The 25,391-nt window shown below is 44.4% G+C and overlaps 1 protein-coding gene across 4 annotated transcripts in view; it reads left to right on the top strand.

Annotated features, from left to right (window-relative positions):
• LOC139583753 (rho GTPase-activating protein 12-like) overlaps positions 1 to 25,391 on the top strand; it is an 83,713-nt gene that overhangs the window by 17,993 nt on the left and 40,329 nt on the right. The gene's annotated exons all lie outside the window — the stretch shown is intronic.

Here is a 25,391-nt window from a genome sequence, read left to right as displayed (position 1 = left end):
GTAGTTGATGTACAGCATTCTTACATAGGTATTCCTCTAGTCCAGATGGGATAGGGCAGTGTGCAGTGCGATGGCAATTGTGAATCCTTGAATGACTGGATAGAGAAACGTTACAACAATGTCATGTCATTAAAGGTGCAGAAGAAGCATCTTGTGAGGGGATGGAAGTCTGCTAGCTAGTGTTGTGCTGTCTCTCTCTCTGTGTCTCCTCTTTTTCTCACGTGACTTATTTGGGTTTACACATTTGGGTTTACACATTTATCTCAGTTAGGCGCTTGTTTACAAACTTGTGCAAGGGGAGGCAGGAGAGCAAAGGTTGTGAATGTGTAACAGGTTACTGACTGACAGCTCACAATGTTGTGTGTGGCTATGGGTAACAGACAGTTCTTCATATTTCACCTTTGAAAAAATATAACCTCAAAAATATGAATTGCTGTTGTGATAAAGTTTCTGGATACTTCTAGAAACCAGGTTGATTTGTCTGTTAAAATTTGCCCACTGTTCTGTTTGAGCTGGGCTGCCTGTCTTAGCTACTTCCCAGGCGCTGGCTGAAAAGGAGGCCCTTGCTTGTTTTCTAGTGCATACTTGTCATTCCTGCCCCCCCCCCCCCCCACACACACACACACTTGTAACCTACTGTACAGACCTGGCTGTGGGTCTAGTGCATGAGTAGTGCCCTCTCTCCCTCTGGTTCTCTTTGTCTCTCCTTCTGGGTCTCTTTGTCGCTCCTCTCTCTGTGGTTCTCTCTCTTCTATTTCTCTCTCTTTCTCCATCTCTTTCAATATATATTTTTTACATTTTCTCCCATCTCTCTCTCTCGTGATGATGATGAGTGCTGTTGATAGGTTGTCAGAGGTACTATATGTGAAGGACATGATGCTACTCATAGTAACTGAAAACACCTCCGGCTCCAGGCAGCCTTTACGGTAGGTAGCTAACCTGTTTGAACTTTACTTCATCCTCTCCCAGAGATTTGTGGTTCTGTGCTGAGACGACGGGATTATAGTCTACAGCGTCCTGGGGAGGTTGAGCATCTCCTCTCCTTTTGCATGTGTGCGCCTCCTAGAAGTGGAGCTAATGTATAGATCCCCTGGTTAGCAAGAATCCTGTCTGTTTCGTAACCTGGGATTTCTGGTAATCCTTCGATAAGGTAGGGGAAAGGTTGGAGAGGAGGAGAAACGCTCACTGTGGGACATTTCTTCACCTTTGAACGATTGCAGCGATGAATCTCTTCTACTCATTCTCTCTCTCCTACACTCCCTCACTTTCTCTTATTCGGTTATTCACTCCCCTGTCATTCACTCCCTCTGACTCCCTTTGCTTGCTCTCTCTCTCTGTCTCTCTGTCTGTCTCTCTGTGTGTGTGGGGAGCTGTGCTGGACTGACTGGGACAGCATGTACCCAGAGGACAAGGTAAGTGCCAGAAGGATTGAATGAGTGAACAAGAGTCATTCCTGATTATTATTTTTTTATTTTTTATTTTTTTATAAATATTTTTTTATTTTTAATGCTTTTTCCTCACCTCTTTCCTTCCCGCCTTCCTCCCCACCTTGCCTTCCATCCCACCTTCCCTTCCTCTGTTTCAGCCACACACCTGATTTTAAACTAGCTTAGACTAGTGTGTCAACTAGCTAGCGTTCCAAAATCAACGCACTGCCTTGCCTTGGTACCACTGCTGAAATCCTGCTTGCTACTAGCGTTGTTATTTTGGTTGTTGTGTTGTTAGGAAGACTAGAGTGTCCCTCATCTGTGCAGATTGACAGCCACCAGTGCCTTTGAGTGTGTGTTTACTGTTTAGTGATGGTGTAAGAAACTGACCCGTGCTTTGGCAACTGATAGGAGCGGAGGGTAGCCTGTGTGTAACCGAGCTGTGTTGAAGAGGATGCTTCAGACTCGTCTCGTCTCTCAGGACCCTGTTATATAACCTAGACTGTGTCTGGAACAGCTGGTAGTAGATTCTCGGAGGCCCACCGTACTGGATCAGTGGACAGGATACAGGTTGATTCAAGATGCTGCCTGGAGGAGGCTCTACGTTAAAGGGATAGTGGTCCCAACAAATATGACACATTTCTGTTGCGATAGACAGTATAGCTAGTTGTATGTACAATTGAAGTCGGAAGTTTACGTACACCTTAGCCAAATACATTTAAACTCAGTTTTTCTCAATTCCTGACATTTAATCCTAGTACAAATTCTCTCTCTTAGGTCAGTTAGGATCACCACTTTATTTTAAGAAATTGAAATGTCAGAATAATAGAGTGATTTATTTCAGGTTTATTTCTTTCATCACATTCCCAGTGGGTCAGAAGTTTACATACACTCAATTAGTATTTGGTAGCATTTCCTTTAAATTGTTTAACTTGGGTCAAACATTTCGGTAGGCTTCCACAAGCTTCCCACAATAAGTTGGGTGAATTTTGGCCCATTCCTCCCTACAGAGCTGGTGTAACTGAGTCAGGTTTGTAGGCCTCCTTGCTTGCACATGTTTTGTCAGTTCTGCCCATAAATTTTCTATAGGATTGAGGTCAGGGCTTTGTGATGGCCACTCTAATACCTTGACTTTGTTGTCCTTAATCCATTTTGCCACAACTTTGGAAGTATGCTTGGGGTCATTGTCCATTTGGAAGACCCATTTGCGACCAAGCTTTAACTTCCTGACTGATGTCTTGAGACATGTCTTGCTTCAAATATATCCACATAATTTCCCCTCCTTCATGATGCCATCTATTTTGTGAAGAGCACCAGTCCCTCCTGCAGCAAAGCATCCCCACAACATGATGCTACCACCCCCGTGCTTCACGGTTGGGATGGTGTTCTTCGGCTTGCAAGCCTCCTCCTTTTTCCTCCAAACATAACGATGGTCATTATGGCCAAACAGTTCTATTTTTGTTTCATCAGACCAGAGGACATTTCTCCAAAATGTACGATCTTTGTCCCCATGTGCAGTTGCAAACCGTAGTCTGGCTTTTTTATGGAGGTTTTGGAGCAGTGGCTTCTTCCTTGCTGAGTGACCTTTCAGGTTATGTTGATATAGGACTCGTTTTACTGTGGATATAAATACTTTTGTACCTGTTTCCTCCAGCATCTTCACAGGGTCCTTTGCTGTTGTTCTGGGAATGATTTGCACTTTTTGCACCAAAGTACGTTCATCTCTAGGAGACAGAACCCATCTCCTTCCTGAGCGGTATGATGGCTGTGGGGTGCCATAGTGTTAATACTGGTGTACTATTGCTTGTACAGATGAACGTGGTACCTTCAGGCGTTTGGAAATTGCTCCCAAGGATGAACCAGACTTGTGGAGGTCTACATTTTTTTCTGAGATCTTGGCAGATTATTATAATTTTTTCTTCCATGATGTCAAGCAAATAGGCACTGAGTTTGAAGGTAGGCCTTGAAATACATCCACAGGTACACCTCCAATTGACTCAAATGATGTCAATTAGCCTATCAGAAGCTTCTAAAGCCATGACATCATTTTCTGGAATTTTCCAAGCTGTTTAAAGGCGCAGTCAACTTATGTAAACTTGTATGTAAACTTCTGACCCACTGGAATTGTGATAGTGAAATAATCTGTCTGTAAACAATTGTTGGGAAAATTACTTGTGTCATGCACAAAGTAGATGTCCTAACCAACTTGCCAAAACAATAGTTTATTAACAAGACATTTGTGGAGTGGTTGAAAAACAAGTTTTAATGACGCCAACCTAAGTGTATGTAAACTTCCGACTTCAACTGTATGTATTATTTTTATGGGGTGCACCAGATATTATCTCGATGTAAGGATTCAGGAGACTCCTGTCCGGGCAGAGTTAAAAAGGTCTTTTGGCTCAGCCATAGTGTGGCAAGCGAACGGTGCTGTGGTATCGTAGCTACGTCTTCTGATTCCTCACATTACAGCTGATTTGTACCTGGATGAAGCAGAGCGTTCAACAGGAACACTGTCTGTCACTCCTCACAGATACAGTCTTTGTGTTTCTCTCAATGATATCACAACTCCAGGTTTCAGAATGGGTGAAGGTTTCCCCCACGAATTATCTTCTTGCCTGACACAATATCTGGCACTAAAATCTTGGACTGCCTATCCCATCATTTTTAATTAATCTCAGCCCAGGGCATGAATAATATCTGGTGATTTTACTATAGATGTGTCTCAAATGGCAACCTATTCCCAATGAGCCCTACATAGGGAATATAGTGCCATTTGGGACACGACCTATATTACATGCAAAGTCATGTTCCTTCCTAATCTGCCTTGTTCGTCCTCTGTCTCAGGAGTCAGTCTCCTGTGGGTGGAACTATTTGTCATTTTGTTTTTTATGTCTGAGCTCTGTTCAGTCCAGGGGTGGATGCTGTTTAAAAAAGAAGAGTATAGTTCGGGTGTCCAACCATGTTTTATGATGAGTGTTTTTAATTTCTTATATGAACACACAGTGGTGTGTGTCAGTGTTTTATCTTTTTTGATAGGGTTGTTTTAGCCAGATTGCTCTTGTGTAGGCAACATTTAAACATTCAATAGAATTGACACTTCATTGCCAATCAACAACAACATACATTTTCCCTGAGCAACACAACACGGTGTAACAGTACTGTTAGGCCCTGAGGTATCCATGCTTTAGGCTGCCTGCCAATATTGTAGATATGTGCGTGGGCACTGGAGTGTGGGCGTCTAGCGTCAAGGGCACATTGTCACTGTCATATGCCAGCTCTAATGCTTATTACTGAACATGGCTGCCAAGGAGACGCCTCATCATCAACCTATCACACAGCAGAGAGAGCAGGGAGCCAGCCAGAGGGTAAAATTGCTATTTTGTTCTGTATGTGGATGGAAATGAGTTGGTGTTGGATTTGTTCTGGCATTGAGATGGCTGTTGATTTTAATGCCCTGAACTTGAAATGTATTGTGTTACTATACAGTAAAAAAATAAATAACAGAAATGGATGTATAGATGTATAGATGTGTTTTCCAAAAGAGACTGATAATTCAGGAGGTGTATCAAGGTCTTTCATGTACAAACACACACAGACATGTTATGAGGTTAGCCAACTCTTCTACCATGCCATACATGTATGCATATCCAGTGTGGGACCAGGCTATATGTTAGGAGGTGTGGATCAGCTGCTCAGCGGTTCTGTGGTCCGGCTGGTCCCGTGACAGACCAGGCAGCATTATGCTCTGCTGGTCAATCAATGGACTTTCCAGAGAGACTCAGCTCTTTGTCCTTAGAACTTTCCACAACAAGCCACTGTTACTGTTGCTGAAGAGAGAGAGACATGTTGCATGGCATGGACACAATGTTCAGAGAGGGTCACTGTCGAATGTTCCAGCACCTTCTGCTAGTTTTAGTTGCTCTGTGTCTAAACAAACTTTCAAACCGCACCTAGCTACAACAATCCACATTTAGGTTAACACAACAGTACAGTGCCTAAATAATTGTTACCCGAGTGAGGCTGGCTTCCTGCGCAGCAGGGGGTCCCAACACAAACTTGCACAGACTACCCTCACATACACCTCTGTGCCTTCTGGGAATGCCCTGTCAATAAACCTTGGGGAGGCTTCAGAGTAACTCCAAGAATAACTTGTCAGCACAGGGGAAGGAAGGTGGAAGCTGGGGTGGTTTTCTGTCCAAAGTGTGTCCCAAATGGCACCCTATTCCATATGTAGTGGACTTCTTTTGACCATGGCCCATAGTACACTATATAGGGACTAGGGTGCCATTTGGGGAGCAGCCCAGCTTTCCCCCTGGCAGCAGAGAGGAGTAAAGCAAGGCCAAAGGCTGCAAGTGTCCTTGCCTCTTGATTGGAGAAGAGCCATTAACTAGTGTCCATTCACGAAATGGATGTTCCCGTGGTAACAGATGTCTCGATGTTCTGTTCATGCACCGCTGGGCCCTGGAACGCCATTGGCTGTTTGATCACCTTGTTGCTGCAGTGATTGACGTGTTGTTGACTACCTCTGTCAGACTGATTTAGAGTTTCCATCTTAATGGCTAGACCATCGGCCTTCTACACGTGCACTTCTAGTAGTAGCATCCTTCTTCTTATGCACTACTCGTAATATTAGGAGCATCCTTATGCACTACTAGCACTGTTACTATAGTATGTTGATGAAACCATTATGGATGGATGTCCTCGGTGTCTCTAAAAGACAATTTATGCTTGATCCTAAAATGTGGTCGAGGGCTCCGTATGGAGGGTGTGACGCAATTGCCGAGCCCCCGGAGGCATGCAGGGGCCAAATTGAGATCGGTCCCGCATCGCCGTGCGCCGCCCAATTTCTTTAACAATGTGGAGGGCTCCGTATAGCTTCTCATTGACACGATTGGTTGAAGGTATGTGGGGGTGGGAGGTCCCGTATAAACACAAACTCACTTCCTTGACAACTTTCTTCACAACAGCTCTACCCAACAGCGTGGAGCTGCTCCACGAAGCTCAAAAAGTATGAATGCCCTGACTTCTTCAGAGGCCGTATCACCGTAAATGCTGCACGGCCAATGCTGACGTCGGATTGACCATGCAGCGTCTTTAACACAAACAGATAGCGGACATGCTCCAGAGAAAGTCATACGCAGAGTAAAGTTGAATGGTGTTTTCTTTATCTTAATTTGCTTGAACCGTCTGACTGAGTTGTGGGGTTTGGCAAGACTTCGGTCTTGTGAGTGGAGACGTGACCCTTAATGACCCAAGCTCCACCCTGTCTCTTAGCTGGCTGCTCCATTTCTGATGGAACTGTGTGAGCTGATGGGAGGGTGTAGCTTGGGTCATTCCTCGTGCGTGTGTCTTTGCAGATGAAGTCAGTGAAAAATGTAAACGATGGAAAGGCGACCTTGTGGTGTTCTTTGTACTGGGAGCCCTGTGCCAGCCACTTCTCCTGCAGACTTTAGGGCAGTTTCTCACCGATGGGTCAGACACCTCTCTCGGGTATCCAAGTAGCCGAGTCCAGGCAGGTAGCCCTCTTTCTTTGCAGACTCTCGTTCACCTGCTGGTGTGGGCCTCCCAGGTGGCTGTGCCTTCTGGTCTTCTTCGCACATTGTGTGTGAAGCTTTTGTATCAGGGGATTGCTCTTGACCAGTGGAAGAGCTGGGATGTTGCGGCCTATCAGGTGTGGGATCTCTGTCGAGATTGCAGAGAGGCTATAGAGGTGGTGTGTAAGACTCGAGACCTGAAGGTGACTGAGTGCTGTTGGGATTGATGTTCTAAACTCAGCAAAAAAAGAAACGTCCTCTCACTGTCAACTGCGTTTATTTTCAGCGAACTTAACATGTGTAAATATTTGTATGAACATAAGATTCAACAACTGAGATATAAACTGAACAAGTCCCACAGACATCTCCTCCTCATGGACTGCGCCAGATTCGCCAGTTCTTGCTGTGAGATGTTACCCCACTCTTCCACCAAGGCACCTGGTGGCATCTTACTGGCAGCAATATCCTTGCCTGTGAAGCACTTTTTGTGCAAAGCAATGATGACGGCACGTGTTTCCTTGCAGGTAACCATGATTGACAGAGGAAGAACAATGATTTCAAGCACCACCCTCCTTTTGAAGCTTCCAGTCTGTTATTCGAACTCAATCAGCATGACAGAGTGATCTCCAGCCTTGTCCTCGTCAACACTCACACCTGTGTTAATAAGAGAATCACTGACATGATGTCAGCTGGTCCTTTTGTGGTAGGGCTGAAATGCAGTGGATATGGTTTTTGGGGATTCAGTTCATTTGTATGGCAAAGAGGGACTTTGCAATTCATTGGAATTCGTTTGCTCACTCTTCATAACATTCTGGAGTATATGCAAATTGCCATCATACAAACTGAGGCAGCAGACTTTGTGAAAAATAATATTTGTGTCATTCTCAAAACTTTTGGCCACGACTGTAGATAGCCAGTGTGAATTTACGAATGCACCTTTAGTTTGAGATTCGAGTCTAGCAACTTTTGATAGACTGGTTTAGTCTGGACAAACAAAATGGTTGCTTAGCAACCGGATACCAAACGTTTAAAAAAAGTGAGTAATCGTTGTGATTGGAGGATGGCTGTGAGGGTTATCGAATCAGGATCAGCTCTTGTGTTCTCACTCATTAATGATATAATATTCCTATTTGAAGATTTCAGAAAGGCTAGTCTCTTTGGTAATGACAAGGAATGGAATGTTAGCTAAAGAGACTGGTACTCAGGCTATAATGTGTCTGCTGTAACCCAGAAGCTTGATGTTGACATATAGCCACTTAGCTAGCAAGTTAGCAAACCAAATGCATAGCTGGAGCCCTGAGCTGGATATCATTTATTGGACACATCTTAGATTTCTTAGTTATACTACTAGTTATAAGCAGTGGCGTAGCATGCAGCCGCCAACGGTATTTTGAAATACCTCGGTATACTGCCTAATGAGCAGTAAACAATCCAAGATCTTTCCTTTAGGCACTTTCTTTTGCGTGGGTCTTGCACAAGGCCAATATTGGGCAGGTCAGCTTGGTCTGTGCTGAAGTACAGAGGAAACATATGGGGCACACTGTGTGTGGGTGCGTGCACATATTGTTGTGTGTGTGCGCTTCCTCTAGCCATGACCTGACTGGCACTAAAATGCTTATTAGAAAAGTAAACTTCTCACAACCATTGAAGTCCAAGGGATGAATAGTTTACCGTCCTTTCAACCGTTCGCTGCCTGCACCCGCACGCCCGACTAGCATCACCACCCTGGACGGTTCCGACCTAGAATATGTGGACATCTATAAGTACCTAGGTGTCTGGCTAGACTGCAAACTCTCCTTCCAGACTCATATCAAACATCTCCAATCCAAAATCAAAGCAAGAATCGGCTTTCTATTCCGCAACAAAGCCTCCTTCACTCACGCCGCCAAACTTACCCTGGTAAAACTGACTATCCTACCGATCCTCGACTTCGGCGATGTCATCTACAAAATAGCTTCCAATACTCTACTCAGCAAACTGGATGCAGTTTATCACAGTGCCATTCGTTTTGTTACTAAAGCACCTTATACGACCCACCACTGCGACCTGTATGCCCTAGTCGGCTGGCCCTCGCTACATGTTCGTCGTCAGACCCACTGGCTCCAGGTCATCTACAAGGCTATGCTAGGTAAAGTGCCGCCTTATCTCAGTTCACTGGTCACGATGGCTACACCCACCCGCAACACGCGCTCCAGCAGGTGTATCTCACTGATCATCCCTAAAGCCAAAACCTCATTTGGACGCCTTTCCTTCCAGTTCTCTGCTGCCTGCGACTGGAACGAATTGCAAAAATCTCTGAAGTTGGAGACTTTTATCTCCCTCAACAACTTTAAAAATCTGCTATCCGAGCAGCTAACCGATCGCTGCAGCTGTACATAGTCCATCTGTAAACTACCCACCCAATTTACCTACCTCACCCCCCATACTGCTTTTATTTATTTACTTTTCTGCTCTTTTGCACACCAGTATCTCTTCTTGCACATGATCATCTGATGATTTATCACTCCAGTGTTAATCTGCTAAATTGTAATTATTCGATTTATTGCCTACCTCATGCCTTTTGCACACATTGTATATAGATTCTCTTTTTTTCTACCATGTTATTGACTTGTTTATTGTTTACTCCATGTGTAACTCTGTGTTGTCTGTTCACACTGCTATGCTTTATCTTGGCCAGGTCGCAGTTGCAAATGAGAACTTGTTCTCAACTAGCCTACCTGGTTAAATAAAGGTGAAATAAAAATAAAAAACATTCTACAACAGTAGGGTTATGATTTATGAAGAAGAGTGGTTAGCTGCTGGAAATATGAATGTGTCCCAAATGGAACCCTAATATAGTACACCACTTTTTACATGGGCCCTGGTCAAAACAAAGGTAGTGCTATAAAGGGAATAGGGTGACATTTAGAACCCGTAATAGATGGAGCATGGTTATCCACCAGACACAGCCTTTACAATCACATATAGACTTGATAAACTGGCCAGGTTCGGCCTAACACATGTAGCAGTCTTAAACGGATCATTGCTACTGTCACTGACCGGCTACAGGGAAGGGGGGGATAACTAGTTAGTTGCACAACTGAATGCATTCAACCGAAATGTGTTTTCCGCATTTAACCCAACCCCTCTTTATCAGAGAGGTCATGTCGTGTGTATTGGTGTGATAACAGAATCAGAGCTACGATGGAGTGTCAGGCAGTGTATGGCACGAATGCTGTGATTGCTTTGTGTGTGTGTGTGTGTAGTGAGACGTGTGTGTGTGTGTGTGATGTTGACAGGCACCCAACTGTCGCATTGATAGTCACCCCACTAGCAGAGCCACCGTCTATACACCCAGCGGTGACAAGATTTGAAGGTTGGGTTACACAAAAAATTGTCCATATCTATTTTCAATATGCAGTATATGCTCCAGCTAATGTTGTAGAAATTAGACAATATGGTAGTTATAGTAGGATAATGTTTTAGGAAAGGGATGTGATTCCCCAAATTAATTTGACCTAATTAATTAATGGCATGATTAAAACATAATTGCCTCAGTCTGTCACTGTTCCCGTAGGCTGTTGCTCGTCTCTCTCTCGCTCTCTCTCTCTCTCTCTCTCTGATTTCTTTGGTAATGTCGTTTTTCTCATCACAAGCAATACATATTTGAAGGAAAGTGGGGTTTGTTTTTTGGGGTCTGATCTCAATATTGCAGGAGCCTACATTTTTTAGGGATTACACCCTCCTCACTGTTCACTGTTTGACTTGATTGATTCTAGGAGCTCTTTTTAAGAGCAGTTATCTCTGTGTGTGTGTGTTACTGGTTGGGGACTTTGTTTGTGTTCATTAGGGCTGGTAAGAATAGGGAGGGAGTGGTCTAATCTACTGGGTGGTGAGGTTCAGGGTAAGCCACTCTGGCGGTCAGTCAGTGTAGGACAGGGGCTTACAGGTCTGCTGCTATGTGCTGGGGGCTAGCTCAGACACCCCAACCCCCACACCCCTCTCTGCCCCTTGCACTCTGGATCCAATCTTCTTACATCGCTGACAGTGGGTACATAGATAAACCAGAACTGGATTAATGGTTAGGGCTGTGTAGCTCCCTGCCCCCCCCAAATCCCACCCCCCACCTCTCTTTGTCTCCTCCAGCCCATTCCCTTTGAGTTTGTTGTTTTACTATTCTTCATCTCATAAGACAATAGCTGTGTTCGAAAGTCATACTATCCGCACTAACCGTACTATTTGAGACGTACAGTTGAAGTCGGAAGTTTACATACACTTAGGTTGGAGTCATTAAAACTCCTTTTTCAACCACTCCACATACTTCTTGTTAGCAAAGTATAGTTTTTCCAAGTCGGTTAGGACATCTACTTTGTGCATGACACAAGTCATTTTTCCAAAGATTGTTTACAGACAGATTATTTCACTTATAATTCACTGTATCACAATTCCAGTGGGTCAGAAGTTTACATACATATGTACCTGTGGATGTATTTCAAAGCCTACCTTTCAGCTCAGTGCCTCTTTGCTTGACATCATGGGAAAATCAAAAGAAATCACCCCAGACCTCAGAAAACAATTTGTAGACCTCCACAAGTCTGGTTCATCCTTGGGAGCAATTTCCAAACGCCTGAAGGTACCACGTTCATCTGTACAAACAATAGTACGCAAGTATAAACATCATGGGACCACGCAGCCGTCATACCGCTCAGGAAGGAGACGCGTTCTGTCTCCTAGAGATGAACGTACTTTGGTGCAAAAAGTGCAAATCAATCCCAGAACAACAGCAAAGGCCCTTGTGAAGATGCTGGAGGAAACATGTACAAAAGTATCTACAGTGGGGAGAACAAGTATTTGATACACTGCCGATTTTGCAGGTTTTCCTACTTACAAAGCATGTAGAGGTCTGTCATTTTTATCATAGGTACACTTCAACTGTGAGAGACGGAATCTAAAACAAAAATCCAGAAAATCACATTGTATGATTTTTAAGTAATTAATTTGCATTTTATTGCATGACATAAGTATTTGATCACCTACCAACCAGTAAGAATTCCGGCTCTCACAGACCTGTTAGTTTTTCTTTAAGAAGCCCTCCTGTTCTCCACTCATTACCTGTATTAACTGCACCTGTTTGAACTCGTTACCTGTATAAAAGACACCTGTCCACACACTCAATCAAACAGACTCCAACCTCTCCACAATGGCCAAGACCAGAGAGCTGTGTAAGGACATCAGGGATAAATTGTAGACCTGTACAAGGCTGGGATGGGCTACAGGACAATAGCCAAGCAGCTTGGTGAGAAGGCAACAACTGTTGGCACAATTATTAGAAAATGGAAGAAGTTCAAGATGACGGTCAATCACCCTCGGTCTGGGGCTCCATGCAAGATCTCACCTCGTGGGGCATCAATGATCATGAGGAATGTGAGGGATCAGCCCAGAACTACACGGCAGGACCTGGTCAATGACCTGAAGAGAGCTGGGACCACAGTCTCAAAGAAAACCATTAGTAACACACTACGCCGTCATGGATTAAAATCCTGCAGCGCACGCAAGGTCCCCCTGCTCAAGCCAGCGCATGTCCAGGCCCGTCTGAAGTTTGCCAATGACCATCTGGATGATCCAGAGGAGGAATGGGAGAAGGTCATGTGGTCTGATGAGACAAAAATAGAGCTTTTTGCTCTAAACTCCACTCGCCGTGTTTGGAGGAATAGAAGGATGAGTACAACCCCAAGAACACCATCCCAACCGTGAAGCATGGAGGTGGAAACATCATTCTTTGGGGATGCTTTTCTGCAAAGGGGACAGGACGACTGCACCGTATTGAGGGGAGGATGGATGGGGCCATGTATCGCGAGATCTTGACCAACAACCTCCTTCCCTCAGTAAGAGCATTGAAGATGGGTCGTGGCTGGGTCTTCCAGCATGACAACGACCCGAAACACACAGCCAGGGCAACTAAGGAGTGGCTCCGTAAGAAGCATCTCAAGGTCCTGGAGTGGCCTAGCCAGTCTCCAGACCTGAACCCAATAGAAAATCTTTGGAGGGAGCCGAAAGTCCGTATTGCCCAGCGACAGCCCCGAAACCTGAAGGATCTGGAGAAGGTCTGTATAGAGGAGTGGGCCAAAATCCCTGCTGCAGTGTGTGCAAACCTGGTCAAGAACTACAGGAAACGTATGATCTCTGTAATTGCAAACTAAGGTTTCTGTACCAAATATTCAGTTCTGCTTTTCTGATGTATCAAATACTTATGTCATGCAATAAAATGCAAATTAATTACTTAAAAATCATACAATGTGATTTTCTGGATTTTTGTTTTAGATTCCGTCTCTCACAGTTGAAGTGTACCTATGATAAAAATTACAGACCTCTACATGCTTTGTAAGTAGGAAAACCTGCAAAATTGTCAGTGTATCAAATACTTGTTCTCCCCACTGTATATCCACAGTAAAACGAGTCCTATATCGACTCAACTTGAAATGCCGCTCAGCAAGGAAGAAGCCACTGCTCCAAAACCGCAATAAAAAGCTAGACTACGGTCTGCAACAGCACATGGGGACACAGATCGTACCTTTTGGAGAAATGTTCTCTGGTCTGATGAAAAAAAATATATATAACTGTTTGGCCATAATGACCATCGTTATGTTTGGAGGAAAAAGGGGGAGGCTTGCAAGCCGAAGAACACCATCCCACCGTGAAGCACGGGGGGGGGGGCAGCATCATGTTGTGGGGGTGCTTTGCTGCAGGAGGGACTGGTGCACTTCACAAAATAGATGGCATCATGAGCCAGGACAATTATGTGGATATGTTGAAGCAACATCTCAAGACATCAGTCAGGAAGTTAAAAATTGGTCGCAAATGGGTCTTCCAAATGGACAATGACCCCAAGCATACTTCCAAAGTTGTGGCAAAATGGTTTTAGGACAACCAAGTCAAGGTATTGGAGTGGCCATCACAAGCCCTGACCTCAATCCTATAGAACATTTGTGGGCAGAACTGAAAAAGCGTGTGTGAGCAAGGAGGCCTACAAACCTGACTCAGTTACACCAGCTCTGTCAGGAGGAATGGGCCAAAATTCACCCAACTTATTGTGGGAAGCTAGTGGAAGGCTACACAAAACGTTTGACCCAAGTTCAACAATTTAAAGGCAATGCTACCTAATACGAATTGAGTGTATGTGAACTTCTGACCCACTGGGAATGTGATGAAAGAAATAATAGCTGAAATAAATCATTCTCTCTACTATTATTCTGACATTTCAATTTTTAAAAATAAGTGGTGATCCTAACTGATCTAAGACGGGGAATTTTTAGTCAGATTACATGTCAGGAATTGTGAGAAACTTTGTTTAAATGTATTTGGCTAAGGTGTATGTAAACTTCCTACTTCAACTGTAAATTGAGTATGTAGTATGCTTTTTGGTCATAGTATGGATATAGTTAGTATGCCAAAAGTTCCCGGATGTCGTACTAAATTCGACAAATTACGAATTATACAAGCAGTGGACACTATTTCTGTGCTTTTAGGACCCATAATGCAATTCTTCAGAAAATGTACTTGGGTTCACAACATTTTCAGATTTTAAGAAAATAGCAGAATATATGAAGCCTAAGTATACTTAAGCCTAAGTAATAAAGTGATGACTTCTCAAATATGTTACATTACACGTTATGTTGGTTGACAATTTGTAGTTTGTAGTCAATTTGTAGTTCTTATTAACCTCATAGAATTACAGCAGTATGTACCGGTATGTTGGCTACTGATACATCGAACTTGCCAGGCAGTATATTAACTATAATCGAACAAACCACCCAATGTTTATTGACTTGATTAGTCATGTAATTTTTAGCTTAGTGATATAGTTGTTGTGCGTTCCTAATGGACATTGTTAAATCTACTCCGATTTCAGAGCACTCTCATCTGTGTGCCAGAGCCAGAATAACTGAGGAATTTACGAATGCTCAACGCCTGTTGAATATATGGCCGGTGTCAATAAAAGTTGCAAAACAACGCGTAATTAAATTGTTGCCAGCAGCACAGTTAGTCACCAATGCTCAGGATAACATGAAAACAGCCTAACCAGCTCTGCTAGGGCGAATACATGGCCAGAGTGAGGTGTTCTCTCATTTGTGTCTGGAAATAGCTAGCAAGCTAGCCAACGTTAGCTTGAGTGTTTGACTGCTGTTGTGAGGTCAGAACACAGGATCAATCCTACTTCTCGGCCAAAACGTCCAGTGACGCGCTCCGGGAGCGTAACGCTCTGAATTTACGAATGGACAATCTGAAAACGCTCTGGATTTACGAAGCCCAGAGCGCGCTCTGGCACTCACATTGAATTTACGAACACCAGTACTCGTAAAATGTCTAGCTAGTCATTTGTTATGCTAACAAGCTAGCAAGTGGTTGCATAGCAACAGCATCAACTTCCGGTAGACAAGCGAAGCGCTAGTACACTCAAAAGAAAGGATTCCTTTCGTTTACAGTATACTAAAATTAACTAATACTATGTAGTAAACTCAGCAAAAAAAGAAACGTCCCCTCACTGTCAACTGCGTTTTTTTTTTCTGTTTTATTTTGTAAATATTTGTAAGAACATAAGATTCAACAACTGAGAGACAAACTGAACAAGTTCCACAGACATGTGATTAACAGAAATTGAAAAATATGTCCCTGAACAAAGGGGGGGTCAAAATCAAAAGTAACAGTAACAGTCAGTATCTGGTGTGGCCACCAGCTGCATTAAAACTACTTCGGGATTGGTGTCCCTTCCACTGGACGGTTGAGCTAACGTAGTCTAATGCGATTAGCATGAGGTTGTAAGTAGCAAGAAAATTTCCCAGGACATAGACATATCTGATATGGGCAGAAAGCTTAAAGTCTTGTTCATCTAACTGCACTGTCCAATTTACAGTAGCTATTACAGTGAAAGAATACCATGCTATTGTTTGAGTATAGTGCACCATTTTGAGAGAATAGCACTTTTTGCCAGTCCTGTCTGTTCCAGCGACGTTGGGTTTGTGCCCATAGGCAAAGTTGTTGCCGGAGATGTCTGGTGAGGACCTGCGTTACAACAGGCCTACAAGCCCTCAGTCCAGCTACTCTCAGCCACTTACCAGTCTGTAAATGTTTATTTTAGTCAGAGTGCAAGAGGGCATTGGAGGTGTTCTGGCTGCATATCAGTCTTCCTGTCTTCATTGAATTACTGCACTCACAGCACCCTTTTTTTCATTCTCTTCCCTCCTTCCTCTCCTTCCTCTCTTGTGTCTCTTCACTCAAACCCCTTACGGTAATTGAAAGGGGGATAATCTTTATCTCGGCTGGCAGGGCCAGAACCCCTCATGATGGCCATTGGAAGAGCTTGTTGTTGGCCAGGACCCCTCCTGGTTGCAAATAGGGAAGCTTGTAGTTGTAGCCGGCCAGTGAATCCCCAGGGTCTTATTGATGGGAATGCGGGAAGCAGAACCATGACAGCGAGTGTGTTTAACCACCATTTCTCTCTGTAGAGGCAACATAACCAACTGAAATCAGCTACCTACAGTTGATAACAGTGGAACTCCAACAAACTTTGGCTGGTGGCATTCCACCCACCCAGCATGCCCTTGTCCTTTGCCATCCCCTCCCTACAGTGGATATGCAGTAGAACCCAAACTGCTGCTAATGCTACCTAGCAAAAAAAATAAAACATTCCCCCCCCCCCCCCCCCCAAATCAATACGTGGAATCAAAGTATCGATACTATATAGTCCAAAAATGATATTGCGATATGCAACGTTATTGATCCCCCATCACGAGTGCTTGGCCCAAAAATGTGGATATGTCTATACATGCCGCTGTGTTGGGCCGTTCAGGACAAAGGTCTAGCTGATGTGGCAGGACGTCCCCACCTGGCCGGTGGAAATGGAATTGTTTCGTACAGAAAGGCTGCCTGTGTCGATCAGTTATCTACCCAGGACTGCTCACACGCAGGTCACTTAAAGGACGGGGGAGGGAGAGAGAGAGAGTAGAGAAGGGTGCAAGGGAAAAGTGTGTTTGGGAGTTGGATAATGTGTGGGTACTGTATGTCATATAGTTGGAGAATGATGTGTGTTTTGTGTATCTAACTGTTTAGAAAACGGCAAAGAAATAGCCTTGTATCTTTTTTATATGGTCCTGGCTATCCTTCTACAGCTAAATGTTTTGATGTCCAAAATGTTATATCACTGGATTGGTCTGAGCTTGAGCTTTGTGTCAAACAGTACAGCGTCTTATCAAGGCTACGGGGTTCAGCTTGTGGTCATGTTATTGTGTGTTTTCTGTGTGACAGGCATGGCAGCTGTGTGTGTGTGTGGCAGGCAGGCAGGCAGGCATGCCTTAAAGCTGGTTATGTCGTTCCCTTTTGAACAAGCCTCCCATGCGAATGCAGCAGCACAGTATGGATGACAGGACAACACTGCTCTGGCCCTAGACTGGGACTGGACACAGCAGAACAATGACCTTTTCTCTCTCTGTTCTCGCTTTCTCTCTGTTCTGCGTGGAGGGATGGATGGAGGGAGTGCTGGTGGCGGCTGGGCCATGGGACGACTGGATGACCTATGGCCCAGATGAGCAGGACACTGTGCCTTCCTCCATCAGCACAATGCACCTCTGTCACACACACACCCTGAGTCATGCTAGGGGGTAACGTTGTAGCTGCCAAGGACAGACTGAAGTAGGCGGAGACAGGACAGGGGGTCCATTCTTCCTCAAGAAGGCTTTATCTTGTCGGATGCCTAGAACTATAAGCTACAATGTTTCATAAGGCATCATGTTTCAGTTGAGAATCCATTATTAAGGAACATCCATCAGTTTTGAGATAGAAGATCTAATATACATCATGTCGTGTTAGAGCGCAAGGCACTACAGTGGGTAGTGCGAATGGCTCAGTACATCACTGGGGCCAAGCTTCCTGCCATCCAGGACCACTGGGCCAAGCTTCCTGCCATCCAGGACCTCTATACCAGGCGGTGTCAGAGGAAGGCCCTAAAAATTGTCAAAGACTCCAGCCACCCTAGTCATAGACTGTTCTCTCTGCTACCGCACGGCAAGCGGTACCGGAGCGCCAAGTCTAGGACCAAGAGGCTTCTAAACAGCTTCTACCGCCAAGCCGTAAGACTCCTGAACATCTAGTCAAATGGCTAACCAGACTATTTGCATTTCCCCCCTACTCTCTCCACACCATTGCCACTCTCTGTTGTCATCTATTCATAGTCACTTTAATTAACTCTACCTACATGAACATACTACCTCAACTAACCGGTGTCCCTGCACATTGACTCTGTACCGGCAAACCCCTGTATATATTGTTATTTTTTACTGCTGCTCTTTTATTACTTGTTACTTTTATCTCTTATTCTTATCCGTATTTTTTTAAACTGCACTGTTGGTTAGGGGCTCGTAAGTAAGCATTTCACTGTAAGGTCTACATCTGTTGTATTCGGCCCATGTGACTAATAAAATTGGATTTGATTTGAGTAGGCAATTTTAACTCTCCCATTATACCAATTTGACAAAATATGGCAAGATGGAATTGGGTTGTATTGTACAAGGTTGAAAATCAAATTTCCCCAGCATGTCCTAAACCGTGTGTCCTGGATTCACACTGGCTCCCTCCCTCTGTCCATCCCTCCACCGTGATAATAAAATGTTCTGTCTGTAAAGGGCAGAGCTGAATGTGTGTGTTGGCTCTGCGACGGGTCTCTGCTATCTGCCTGCGCCAAAAACAGATGTTGCTTTGGTCTTCAGTCTACTACTATACTATCTGTCTCTGTTCTATACCAACCCATGCTTTGTCTATCCATCTTCTCCTCCATTCTCATTCCCTCCTCTCTGCCTCAGGCCTCCTACATCTATCTCTCCATCCTTTCCCAGTCACAGACGGCCGTGACATCTAGTCTAAATGGCATTGCCCAAGCTTGGGAATGTTCAAAGAAAACCTTTTATGGCAGTTGTTATCCAAATTTTCCTGATTAGCTTTTTAATAGTATGTTCATGTCAAGGTTGAACTGTTAAAGCGAAAGGACAGAGCTTTTTAACATCCTATTGATTAGTCTTTTTTTTTTATCATTTCAAACATCACTTATCAGAATAAGGTTGCTTTTGCCATTCCTCTTGAAACCCTTCCTGTTTTGCTTGCTGAAGGCTGTCTTCTGTTTTTCCTATACTACTAGTGTCTACTAAATATGCTAAGTAACCAATGCAACAGGAAATCGCTGCAACCAGTCTCTCGCCCCGCCTCTACTCAAGACATCAGATGCTGTACTGACATCAGATCATGATACTGATGTACTGATGCTGTACTGATGCTGACATCAGATCACGTCCTTTCTGTGCTAAAAATGACTGCCACAGTGGCAGTTTGGGGTTTAGTCTTGCCAGATGTTGCCATTTCCCTTTGGGGTGTCTCTCTCATGTTCAAAGTAGCCCAGACCTAGCCTAGTCCCAATACTGTCAGCAAAACAATGAGAGAAGAGATAGTTACAACAGATAGCGTATGGAACCGGGCTAACCCAGGTCTTACTGGCCACCTTATGTGCCCACCATCTCCGTTGTCTGTCAACGTATGAGCCTCAGGGAAATCATTGGCTCAGTCAGGTTTTCCAGGTATGAAACCTCTGTGTGGCCGACCCCTCACTTTAGTGGGGAAGTACTCAGAGAGGGTTAATACCAACCAGAGAGCTGTGAATAATTCAGTCAGTTTGGAGGAGCTGTTGCCACACATACCCTTACTGAGGGATCCTATAGCACTATGCAAAGGGTGAAGAGGGCCTCTCTCTGTTTGTGTGTGTGTGAAAAATGTGCCACTTCAACCTCACACAGGCACCAGGGTGGCAGGTATCTGGGTCACACTGGAAGAGGATCATTAAAATGTCTCTTCAGAATCCACACACATAATTCACTCAATCTGTGGCGTGCCATCCTCTCAGGTATTTCCTGCCTGTGCTTAAAACAGAAATTAAATTGTAAGAGATGAAAGCACAATTTTCTCAGTGTTTGTGTTTGCGGCCGCTCCTAGGCTCTTCTGAGGTAATGACTTGTGTGTTTCTATGCTGCGGAGAGGGAGAGACTGTTAGTTAGTACTGCATTTGTCTCTGGCATTGAGGACATTATGAAAGATTTAACTGGTTGAATGTAGGCCTACTCTCTCCTACTCCAACACTTTGCTTAATGTTGACCAGTATTGAGAGATCCTCAGCCCAAGGCTCCCTACGACTGGGTAAACATAGAGTTGAGGTGTGCTAGTACTGACAGAAAGACACCCTCCCTAGCCGGTAAGGAGAGCAGGAGAACAACCATTTTGTGGCTAAAGCCTTGTCCTGCCCCGTTCAACAGAGAGGTGGTGAGGTCAGCATCGATCTGGACTGCATTCCACACATCTACTGAGGGGAGAGACGTCTTTTAATAGGACCTCTCCCTATCTGAATCAGACAGAATTACCATATTACCTTTTTAGCACTCTTATAATTGCCTTCCTTTTCGCTGCTCAGTATTCATGTGTCAATAGCTTTGAAGGAGTCATGAATCCTAAATGAATCCACCACTCTACTGAAACACTGTGCTGTACGTTCAACATGGGCTACTCTAGCTGACAGATCCACATTATGTGCTGGTTAAACTGCCGACTGGTTGTTTGGTGTATTCTATTACATACTTCCTCTTTTGTATGTTGACAGGCTAGAGGGAGGGTGTTGTGGGAGTGAAACAGTGGTCTCAATGTCTTTTCGGGGTCTTCGGAATTTCTGGTTTCCCACCTCCGGAATGTGACCACCATTCCAAAGATGGACAGGGATAGAACCTGGGAATGGCAAGTGTCGCAGTCGGGATGTTTAGATGTCATTTTCCTGAGTGGACATTGTTTGATAGACACAGCCTGGTTAGTCAATCTGTCAGATAAGCTTAACTGTTTAGTAAATGTTGATAATGCATGTAGTCTATCGTCACAGTTCTCAGTGTGTAGGTCTTTTTTCCTGGACAGATGATCCATTTAAATGGGTGCCAAGCTCAGCCACAAGGCTGGTTCACTGTTGACAGTGGTATTACACAAATGCCAATGCTAATCTTGATAAGCTTCTCCAACAAACCGCTAGATTTCGGCCCAATTTGATTGCTGTTTCTGGATGTTATTTGTTAGAAAGGGAGTGAAATGAATAACTTGTTTTTATGACTACTGTTCTTTTGTATGATTGTGGAAACACCTTTAGAGGATTTATGAGAGCGCTATTCTTGTTTATCAAAGTTGTTCATCAAAAGTTCAATTGACAACATTATAAGACATATATTCCTAGAGTAACATTAGCAGCATGTACGACCACACCCTTAGATTATGCCTTTTGCTCTATTTCTATTTTGTTGAATTTGAAGAAATAACAATCAATAATTGAACAGATTATTCCCAGTTACATTAGGAGGAGCATCTAGATGTGTGCAAGTGATCAAATGTCCTTCTGTATACCTAGAGCATGTGAACCAGTAACTTCTACCACCCAGGGGTCATAACTTCTGACCTTTTGTGGCCTGCTGGCTGACCACACAGTATGACTACCCGTTTAGCTTCTCTCTGTCTCTCTCTGTCTCTGTTGCTCTCTCTCGCTGACGCTCTCTGTCGCTCTCTCTCTCTATCACTCTCTGTCGCTCTCTCTATCGTTCTCTCTCTCTCTCTCTCTCTCTCTGTCGCGCTCTCTCTCTCTCTGTCGCGCGCTCTATCGCTCTCTCTCTTTCTCTGTCGCTCTCTCTCTTTCTGTCGCTCTCTCTCTGTCTTTGTCTCTCTCTTTTCAATGGGCTTTATTGGCATGGGAAACATATGTTTACATTGCCAAAGCAAGTGAAATAAACAATTAACAGTAAACATTACACTGACAAAAGTTCCAAAACTGTCATATTAAGTCTATGTGATGGCATTGCATGGAACTTCCTTCCATCATTTGCAAACAATGCAATTTGTTTGGGTAGCCATTTGATTAGCTGTTCAGAAGTCTTATGGCTTGGGAGTAGAAGCTGTTTAGAAGCCTCTTGGACCTAGACTTGGTGCTCCGGTACCGCTTGCTGTGCGGTAGCAGAGAGAGCAGTCTATGACTAGGGTGGCTGGAGTCTTTGACAATTTTTAGGGCCTTCCTCTGACACCACCATGAAGGGCAATGGGTTCTATAACTGATTCAAGTATTTTTAGCCAGATCCTAATTGGTATGTCGAATTTTATGTTGCTTTTGATGGCACATAAGCCCCTTCTTGCCTTGTCTCTCGGATCATTCACCGCTTTGTGGAAGTTACCTGTGGCGCTGATGTTTAGGCCGAGGTATGTATCTCTCTCTCACCCTCCCTCTCCACCCCTCTTTCTCTCTCAGCCCCTCTCTGTCATCCCTCTCACTCTCTCTCACCGTCACTCTCTCTCTCACCCCCTCGCTTTCTACACCTCTCTAACCCCCTCGCTCTCTCCCTCTCTCACCCACTCTTTCTCTCTCTCATCCCCCCCGTCTGTCTCTCATCCCCCACTTCTCTCTCTCACCCCCCCCCCCCCCCCCCCGTCTCACACTCGCTCTCACCCTCCCTCTCTCGCTCACCTCTCTCTCTCACCTCCTCTCTGTTTCTTAAACAAACCCCTGTGGTGACTGAGGTAATTTTGCTAATGAGAACTCCTATTTAAAGAGAACACAGTGGCTGTAAATAGAAATCGTAAGATCCTTTAATCAGTGGCCGACAGAGGCCCCTTCAGTCTCTGAAACAGTACGACACGCTGGTCTCATGCAGGACTGGAGTACTGTTATTGGACTGTGCGAAAAAGAGCTGCTGCCTTGGACCCAAATAAGTCTGTTTCTATGTTCGAAACCATGTTCTCCTACCTTAGGACTCCACACTACATAGTAAGTACATACTATATGCTGTCAGCTGTACCTCTGTCGGCAATGTACAATCTGTTGGAGCTTAGTTGGTGGAGGGGAACAAGAGTGAATGACTCGCTATAGGGCTGGCCATTGCATTGCAAGCCTATAGGGCTATTTTGTGTGTTGACAGTGTAAGGTATAGGATCTTTCCAATGATATTTGGATACTTTTTGAATCCTTTTCTGACGATATGATATTTCTTGTTCTGGTATGCGCATGATGAATAAGACTGAGTCATGCCGCGGCTGTTATTTCACCAGACGAGGGCTATCTGAGGTGAGACTTTATTGTCAGAATCCTTCTCAACTTCCAAAGGAATCCATGTATGATACAAAGAGAGTGGGAGAGAAGAATGACCTTCACTTTACCTGGGGGCACAATGCACTTCAACCTCCAGTAGCTCACTGACATTTATAGGTTTTGTCAGTGGGCAGAGTTGCTGTGTGACTTGACTGTGCCTCAAGGTGGTGAAATGTGTGTGTGTGTATGTGTGTTTATTCAGAAGACTCGTCTTGAATAAGTATGTATTCCCTTTCTATCCATATCCCCCCCCCACCCCCCCACCACAGTATTCTCCATTTCCTTTCCTCCACACTGACACACCTGCCATGTGAATACGGTTTGAGGAGAGAGTCTATAAATGTGTGCGACCAAAGATGTCTCTAGATGTATCTACATAGTATAATGTCCCCTGGTCCTAGCAGCTGTCAATGAAAACTAGCAGCGTACCCACTGAGGCTTGATAATACCCCCCACACACACACTATTCTCTCCAATTAGGAACAAAGTGACTGAATGAATGCGTGACACTTTCTCCTGACCCCTCTCCTCCCTCCATCTCTCTTCTCTCCCTTGTCATTGTCATGCTTTCTCCCTCTCCTCTGTCATGGGCAGCTGTTCCTCTAGGCAGTCAGGGCTGAATGGCCATTGTTTCCTCTGTACCAAGAGCCCTTGTTCTCCGGAATGTAGTTGATGTGCCATACAATCAATAGACCTCTGACCCTATTGCCATAATGCCACCATTGCCTCATCACTCCCCGAGTGTCTACTCGGACTGCACCCCTGGTCCCCTGCCGACCCAGCTCCACAGTCCGCTTTTGGATCTATCAAAACGCCCAGCATTTTGTGAATAATACTCTTAGGAACTGTAACTCAAATCAACAGACGTCTCCGACAAGCTCAATGAAGATATCAATTATTTAGCAGCAACTAGTAGGCACACCAGAGTCTCAGTGAGAAAACCGTTGTTTTACTCTGCATTTACCGTTTTGCCACTTTCAATGTTTGTTTACATGGTACGAAATGTGGCAGGATGTCGACCTGTAATAACGGGTGGAGGTTCGGTTAGCAGATACCACAACCCTGGTCTGGTGATTCACCACACTGCTGGTGGAAGCTGTTTTACTAACCTGGCGTCTGTTTGTGGTGAAGCCACATCTGACACTGATGTAGGGAGAGTCATTCAGTTAGGCGTCAATGTCAGGCTACACATCCTCAGGGTACCAGTTAGGCTGCTGCCTCAACCAACCCAACAACTATAAACAGCCAGAGTCACGGAGGGGAGTATTGCCAAGCCTCACTATTGTGCTACACAGACGCAAATCTCCTTGTTCAGAGAGTTTAGTGTATAAGACACAGGCACAACCACATTCCTGCCATTTTGTGGAGACTTGTTTGATGTTTAAAGTGGAACTGACAGCGTTTTAGCAACATGAAATCGTGTTAAAATCTGTTCATATACACCCCCAGGAAGAATATGATGCCTTTGTTTTACATTTTCTGACAAGCGACCACATGGATATGTTCATGTTCACGTTGTCATATTCTCATTGGATGTTTGGGAATGACGTAGAGTAAGGCATTTGTGATGATTCTATAGCAGTATAGAGTGGGGAAAGCGGCCATGCATTTGGACAAGTAATCGACACTGCAGTAAATAAAGCCGAATAAAAAAAACTTGTCCAGGCCCCGACTACACACACCGGTGCTCCATAGCCAATCAGAGCTACAATAGACCTATTTGCAAATAAGCCATTTGCCACAAGGGCCTGCCATCATTCACTTTGAACTGGACATTGTTTTACAAACAGCAACAGTGCGACTTTAGATCATTAAAACGCATTCTCCAAAAGACACAAAATACACCTGAATGGATTTCTGTAAATAACCTGACCAAACAACCAAGAGCAGGTAGGCTCAGTTCTGCACATCAACAAGATCAACAACTAATGTTAGCCACAGCGAGATTAGCTCAAATCTAACGAGGCAACAGTGGTTAAAACTCTCAAACTTTTTGCTTGTAGTTGTGCCGGTAAAAATCGCAACTGATAAACGATGGGGGAATAGTAGCCTGCTCGCCCTTCTGCAGCTTGCCTGCCTACAAATGCATGCATTCCCCAACCCACGTTTTGACAACTGAATGAGAACTTGCCTGCCTGCCCATTTGATCGATGCCATATACATTTGATTGACAACTAAGAGATATGTCGTTCAAGTTCAGCGTAGCTAGCTATAGTAGCAAAGTGATTGACAGTTCTTGCCAGCTAACCAAATGACACC

The sequence above is a fragment of the Salvelinus alpinus genome, chromosome 8, assembly GCF_045679555.1.
Source record: "Salvelinus alpinus chromosome 8, SLU_Salpinus.1, whole genome shotgun sequence".
Taxonomy (NCBI): Eukaryota; Metazoa; Chordata; class Actinopteri; order Salmoniformes; family Salmonidae; genus Salvelinus; species Salvelinus alpinus.
Note: the sequence above shows the minus strand (reverse complement) of the source record. Positions and strands in the feature narration are given on the sequence as shown.